Consider the following 7,174-nt stretch of genomic DNA (forward strand, 5'->3'; position numbering starts at 1 on the left):
GCATTAAAAATTTGAGTATTAAAATGATCATTCTTTCATTGCCCAAAGTGTTTGGGCATTGTGCACAGTGCCCGGCCATTGCATGACAATGCCCGATTTTCTACTTTGCCCGTAACATGTAAAAATATTATATTATAATATATACTACAGCGTTTTAATATTTTCTAACTATGGTAAAAATATTTTCAAGAAAATAATATAGTTGTCAAAAAATATATTAAACAGTTGCGTAAATAATTAGAGAATGTTTTAGTTATATTCTTTGGCCATGAAGTTTATATTTGGAGAATATTTTATAAAAAAAACATGTACAAAACATTTTCATGTAAACTTTATCAAAATATTTAGTTAACATTTTTATGCAACCATATAGTACAATATTATGTTATTGTGAGAAGAAAATATTTATACAATATTATCAGTCAAATATTCATTATTCAAACACTTCAAAATATTCACAAATTACTATCATTTCCCAAATGCATGCATGCTGCGAATGCAGCTGCGCGTTCAGTGTGTTATCTACGTTTTTAACGAGTTTGCTATTTTTTTTTTTTTTCTGAAAGACGTCAATGATACTGATAAAAACATAAAGTACTAACATTGCGATGATATTTAATAAAAAAAAATGTACATTTAAAAAATAAACCACTTTACTTAGGTAAATGTTTTTACATTGATATTTATATCAGATTTAACATTTTTTTATTTGAAGTATTAAAAAATTTAAATAAAAAATGTTATACTATACATGTCTGTAAATTATATTAAAAAATTAAATAAAAAAGGTTATTTAATTTTGTTCAGAATTTCCTGTTACACATTGTACCTACATGGATAGATATATTTCTATTTCAAGACGTATTTTCGAGTGTCTAGTGTGTCAACAAACATGGCAGTATGGCCCTCTCCAGCTACTACTCCAGGTCTCGAGCATATTATATTAGGTACATTATGTATAAGTTAGGAACACGTAACACGCTGTATTACTAAACTAAATTAATAAGCTCGCATACATTATTAAAAAATAATCATTATACATAGGTGCCCTCCAGGTACTCGCTACTTCGTTGATCACGATGTCTATGTAACTTTTCTCCAAGAAATACGCTCGTTCGGTCAGCGGACAACAAAACGACTAGTCGAGCCATTGTTCGCGTTTGGCTGGAGATCAATCGTAAAAGGAAAGAATAAACTAAAAAGCATCCGTTGCGACAGTTACAACGGCAACTAGTGGGTTTTACGGGTCCAATCGCCGACTATTTATACCGTGCGAATTCCGTGTCGATAGTATAGATAGGTACCCATATCGTTGATATTTAAATTATATTATTTGAATGTTCTTATCGAGTGTCTGTGTGATATGAAATGTTTTGACATATATTATAGTCTACAGTAGTAATTAAAATATTTTATTTTTAAATATTACGTTGTGATAATATTGTAACTTGTAAGTACAACTAACAACGACTAACTAATTTGTATGAAATCGAAGTGAACACCTAAAAACGGTACCTACCACGTATCTATAGTTAATCAATTAACGCGTCGTGTAGGTTACCTACCAGAAATATTTGCAAACAAATTAAAAATAAAAATCCCTAACACTAATCGGCCTAAATTTGTTGTATTAAAAGCAAAATGTACGATAATTTTCATTTGGTTTCAAAAAGAATCCGTTGTGGCAGTTACAATGGAAACCAATGAGCTTATGTATCCATTCTCCAATTATTTATACCATATACGAATATTGCAACTTGTAGGTAGTTGCCTACCTAACTATATCGTTGGTATTTAAATTACCTCAATTTTTTAATTGTTCAAGCCCTTATAAATTATCGAGTGTCCGTATTATAAAAAAAACAAGACCGTTATCAATCGCAATTGTCGAAAATTTAACTTAAAGTAATGATAAAATACACAATGTTAGGTATCTATATAACTAAAGAACTATAGTAAGCCACTTAGTTACCTTTTTTTTTTTCGTATCGTTTCAACACTTTAAATTTAGTCTTGATTGTTTTTGCACTTGTATAGGTATCAATAATTATTATGAGACTTTCAAAATTATTATCGTACCAAATTCGTACTAATGCCATGAAATATTTCGTTTAACATAGGTACTTATATAGTCCAAAGTTATTATTTATTTTTAAATATTGTGTTTCGATACTATTGTTATTACGAAAGTGACCTCATAAGTTTTGATCATACAGAGTCTTTAGAATGTAAAAAATGTATACCTATGCAAAATGTTATAAAAATGTCAGGTTAAAATTTCTACCAAGTTGTATGTATATATATATCAGTAAAAATAGAAGTATACAGCGTACATTTTTAAGCATGCTCACGCTATTTCCATGCATAGTACATTCAAATTCTAGTAAATAGGTATGGGGGCTTAGATGATTAGAAAATGTTAGTAATTATACTATTGATCTATCGATAAAAATTATTCATAAAAATTGTCCAACTTGGTCCAACAAGTATATATTACATATTATTATAGTTTATAATTTTGTAAAACCATTTTTAAGGATTATTATCCTGAATATAAATTTTTTTTTAACTCAGAAACTACTGTCATTAGAATTTTGATTAAGTTACATTGACATTTTCAAGGAAATTATCCGCTAAATAATTCTTAGTAAAAATTGGAGGTTCACGTAATCTCGTTTTAAAAATTGAAGTTTGTATTGCTACAGGACACTCCTTAAGTATGTGGTACAACAAATATCAGAAATTTTCAAATATTGTCTAAGAATCAGAATTTGAATAAATGTGAATACTATCAAAGAGAAACATGATGGAGTGAACATGATTAAAAATTGTCCGGTATAGTATTATACCGGTGGTAAAAAGATAGTTCGTTTTTTGTGGAAAATACTATTTATAACACACTCATTTCATTTACTACCGCGGCACCGTATCTTTTTAAGATTTTCCTTAAAATAATATGTTGACAGTACCGGCATTGTAGACCCTACACCCCCACACTACCGAGTGATTCTTTTATCATTGAACACTCATTATTTCAAAAAGTGTACATTTTTTTGAAAATATTTTTTTACATAGTTTCAAGTCGCTTATAAAACAACGTTTTTCTTAAAAAATTATATTTTTAAATATTTTTTTATCCTTATAAATTTTAAGTTTTTTACTTTTTTGAATGACAACACTGAGTTTTAATTTTATATTCCAAAGCAGAATATTTTTCTTAGTATTTTGATACATGAAAATTGAGTTTCATGTGAGTAGTTTATGAGTTATAAATATTCAAAGTTTTGATGAGCGGAGAACTGGACAAACATTTCACGGGGTAACCCCGTACCACTCCACTCCGCTCATCTAAACTTTGAATATTTACAATTTAAAAATATAATTTTTTAAGAAAAACTTTGTTTTATAAGCGACTTGAAACAATGTAAAAAAATGTACACTTTTTGAAATAATGAGTGTTCAATCATAAAAGAATCACCCGGTATAACTAGGTAAATTAGAGACCACTGTCTATAAAGTTTTTGTAATTATAAAAGTTAATATTTTTTATTTATTTCTAATTTTACTTAATATCTATTATTGATGATTAGAACGCGGATTTGTATGCATTTGAATATTTATTCTGGTTGATCGTATAATATACTAAGTGAGCACAAAATTTGTTTCATGACATAAACGATTTAAAAAACGAAACTCTTTAGTGCATATTTTTTTATATTTCGACGTTTATCTTCTTTAAGGGTTTATTTTACAATTTTGATTGAATATTTCGATGTTTTTTTCGGACATTTTCGAAATATGTATTATTGTAGTATAAGAAAAAAATATTATATTTGTTTAGGTAGTTTCGATTAATATCAAAATAAATGAATATGTATACTTTTAGGTATAAATGGTTTTCCCAAATATTTTTTCATATTAATTGATTCCTATTTTGTGCTTATAAATTAAAACTACCTACAAAATGATGAAAGTAAAGAAAAAAAATGAAGAAAAGTATTTATGGTAGGGTTCCATAATTTTAAATATATTGTTTTAAATAAATGTTCAATAAACACATTTTTTTTTTTGCAAATTTGCTATGCATATATTTATGCATGTTTAAGATTTTTTAGCTCATATTTGATTGGTTTTTAATGAATATATATTTTTAATAAATCAGCGCTCTATTGACGATTTATTGTAGATAATAGGCGTAATATAGGTACTTAGTAATAAGTTATAAAAATGATAATGTAGGTACATTATTATAACAGTTTTGATTCTTATTAGGTATTTAGTATTATTATTATTATTATATTATAAATACAAATAACTTTTATACCTACTCAAAAAACAGGCACGCTGAGCGACCATACCTACTGTCTGACCACGGTTAAGTTAAGCGGTTATAGTTTTATGGAAAAAAATACATGTATCAATACTCTGTGTGTCGGCTTTGGTCAAATATGTGTCCTCGTGAGATTATAACTACCTACTGCTATTGTTTTTTTAGTTATTTTTTCAATTGTTAACGTGCGTAATGCGTGATGAGTAAAGTGTCACTAATGACTATATTATATTATTATATAATATTATGTTGTTCTGCATAATTTGAATTAAAGCTTCAGTAAGTTATATACGTTATCCGTTGGAGTTGTAGCTATTTTTTAACGTTTATATTAATTGTTTTTTTATATATATATCCGCCGATGCTATCTGTTGCGACCTCTTAAAACGAACACTACTTAAGCCACTGACTGCAGTGGTTCGTATCGAACAGTGAATTTAGTGAGTTCACTATTTTCGTCGCCTGCAAAAGGGTATCTATTACAGAACACTTGAAGAGGCGTTAAAAAGAAAACTAGGCGCCTACTTTACGAATACAATAACCCGTGCACTTATATGTGTTTAATATTATGACATTTTGCTTTAGTAATAACGTTTGGCGTACAGTGTCGCATGATACAATGTTATGCTGATCGCAATCAAATCGTCGTCGTGGCTTCGTTTACTGGAAATAGGTCAAGTGAGATGCCCATCAGACTCAATTATTATAGTATAGGTACTCTCCGTTGTTATACCGCAGTTCGATGTTTCCCCATACAATATGATATTATATTTCGATTGTAATAATAATTACCGAGAGTCTGCTGTGGTGCAAACGCGGTACTAAAAGATTAATCAATCGGAAGGTTTCGAGACTGCATAATAACAATATGGTATAGCTTGCCGCCCAATTATTATACGTACGGCGAATCGAAATTATACTATGGTATTATTATTATTATTATAAAATAATAATTTATCCACGTTCCGCGGAAATAACAAATATATACATTCAACTCCAGTGGGTATATAGGTACGCCTGTTCGCTGTGGTTAATTTAAAATCAAGTAAAACCCAACTATACGACAAAGCTCCGATAAATTAATTTGAACTTCCGCTTCGGGGTAAAATTTGTTATGTACTTGAACGATTTCCGTCTGTACATTGGTTTTTGATATTCATTAAAATAAATTAGCGTGTCTAGACGGCCGCGAGAAAAATGAATGACGTCATCGAACTCTGTACTTGTACTCGTTAAAATTAATTTAAAAACTACTCGTCTTGCATACAGTGAACAAATATTTTTAAAGTCTGATTATTCGTCATATTTTAAAATATTGTGATAAATCATGCGCAGAAGATTCATATTATTATATTATATTCTGGGCGGAACGATGGGTTTATTTGTTCTACGATGATCTGAAGACACTTTTTTGTAGTAGAAAAGATTTTTTTTTTTTTATTAGACATAAAAGACCGCGGCAGCTCTGGCCATTGGCCTGACAGTAAATTACATAATTATGACATATTTACAGAACATAAGATTGTTGAGTAGACTTTTAAGTAAGCTCATAAACGTCATCGAGTGATACTTTTGATACCACATAAAAATAATACATTAGGAAAAAACCAACTAAATAGGTATGTATGGACAAATTATGAATATTAATCGGTCGGTAAATTAAATACATTTGAAATGCCTACCTATATTGTATAAATAGTTTGAAATTAGCTTAAATATATTGAAAGTTTAACTTAATATAACATTAAATGATAGTTTGAGTAAAAGTGCACTTTTTCATGAAACGTTTCAAATTTTTACAATGTTAATTAAATGCTCGGTAAAAAACATTAAAAATGTAATATAAAAACACAATTTTTTATTTTACGAGTTTTTTTTTTTTTTTGTTTTTTAATATTCAAAAGTAATTAACAATCTGTATCCATACTAGACACAATAAGAAAATATGATAAAGGTTAACATATCATGAGGTTTCATTGAAAGAAGCCACCCATTGATAGCACTATCTACTAACTTGATAATTTTTTTACGAGTTTGAAATTCAAATGTTGTTCACATATTTTAAAATGATGGCGTTTTCTAATTACAATAACGTGGAAATTTTACTTACCTAATAATTGTAATTATGTATAGGTACCTAAAATAAATTTGTATGTAAAACTTCATATTTTTTTTTTTTAAACTTAGATAATATAACGATCTACCTATTTCTCTACAGATCCCTCAATCCCTTGAAGATCGTTATAAGTAAGCTTACTACATTTCGTAGTTAAATATTCATACAATTTTTAATTTTAAAAGTACCTACTTTAAACTATAATACAACAGGTTCCTCATAAGTTGTTCTTTCAGAATCTTAAAAAAGTACTTATTATGTAGAATTGTATAAACATTTCAAGTTCAAATTTTGAGAAAATTGTAAGCTTGAACAAAAAATAACGATTTTAGTTGTTCTTTTTTTTCAATTAAAATGTTACTCCTGTGAACTTAAAATAATCCACCACAATGTATATTATTATTATCTATATAATGAACATATTGATATTTTTTTAATATTTAAATTCATTTTAAGCTACTGACACCATGAACACCTTCACAATGTTCAACGGTCTACGGAACACTGAACACCGTTATAGAATTTAGTTAATAACAGCTTGTAATATTATATTAAATAGTATATAGACTATTATACGATGTAGGTATGCAATTAATTGTTGTTTGTAAGAAATTATGTCAATCAACGGAATTAAAAAAAAAAATTTTACCAACAGCCATAAAATAAAATATCCTTAGAAATATAGGCTTACTCTGTTCAGAATAGTTTTTCATATTATAATGCAATGA

The sequence above is a fragment of the Acyrthosiphon pisum genome, chromosome X (assembly GCF_005508785.2).
Source record: "Acyrthosiphon pisum isolate AL4f chromosome X, pea_aphid_22Mar2018_4r6ur, whole genome shotgun sequence".
Classification (NCBI taxonomy): domain Eukaryota; kingdom Metazoa; phylum Arthropoda; class Insecta; order Hemiptera; family Aphididae; genus Acyrthosiphon; species Acyrthosiphon pisum.